Source organism: Tupaia chinensis, unplaced genomic scaffold (assembly GCF_000334495.1).
Source record: "Tupaia chinensis unplaced genomic scaffold, TupChi_1.0 Scaffold000403_1, whole genome shotgun sequence".
Lineage (NCBI taxonomy): Eukaryota > Metazoa > Chordata > Mammalia > Scandentia > Tupaiidae > Tupaia > Tupaia belangeri.
In genome coordinates this window covers 531,292-532,377 of record NW_006159905.1, presented here as the reverse complement: position 1 = coordinate 532,377, position 1,086 = coordinate 531,292, and positions in this window count along the sequence as shown.

The window sequence follows — 1,086 nt, the reverse complement described above, 5'->3', positions numbered from 1 at the left end:
AGAGTTTTTTGCTATAGCGTGCGTGCACTCACCAGAAAGACAGAGAGAGAGAGACAGAGAGACAGAAAGCGAGAAATCACCCTCCGGGGTGGGTGGCCACACCACACTCCCTTCTCCATTCTCTTCTCGGGATCTTGGGCACACACGCGCACACACCCAGCATGAGTTTTAAGCCACCGAGTCTGGGACTCGAACCGTGGTCGACTACATGGGAGTGCAGTGACATAGCCATTATGCCAACTGCTGGCCCCCTGGCTTTTAGCCTCTTAGGCCCAACTGTTACTTTGTTCATTGTAGTACCATTTTCTTTTCTCCTAACATCCTACTTTCCCATAATTGTGGTGTCATTTGCCAAAGAATAAGGAAACGAATTATCCCAAGGGTTTAAGTGCCTGCTTCAACGTTAAATTTTATTACCCAGTCAGGTGGAGGTAAGTCCCATTCCAGACTGGTTATTGCCTGTCATTAAGTCATTAAACTCTAAAGAATGCAGCGAAGATAAAGAGGTCAGCCAGTCATCCCCGGTGATCTGAGGAAGCAGCTGATACATTGGGAGAGGACGTCTCCTCAAAGGGCCTTGCAATAATAGAATTCTTTCTCCCTTTCTTTATTTCTTTTTTTAAAGAATTATTTTATTGAATTTTATTTATTCATTTTAATTTGACCAGAGAGGGAGAGAGAAACTGAGAAAGCAAGCCACCAGGTCCAGGATGCAGACCACAGTCAGCCGTGTGGGAGTCCAACGCCCTTAACCACTACACCACCGGCTGCCCCACCCGCCCCCCGTTTTATTTTAGAGAGGTTTTCGTTATAAGGCATGTGTGCTCACCAGAGAGACAGAAAGGGAGAAATCACCCTCTCACCCCAGGGGATGGCCACACCACAATCCCTTTTCCACCAGTCTCCTCCCAGGATTTTTGAGTACACACGCACACGTGCCCGGCATGAGTTTTAAGCCACCAGGTCTGGGACTTGAACCACAGATGGTTCAAGTAACCATTACGCCATCTGCGGGTCACACAATATATTTCTTTCTTTCTTTCTTTCTTTTTTTTAATAATTATTTAATTTTATGTCTTCTTCAGT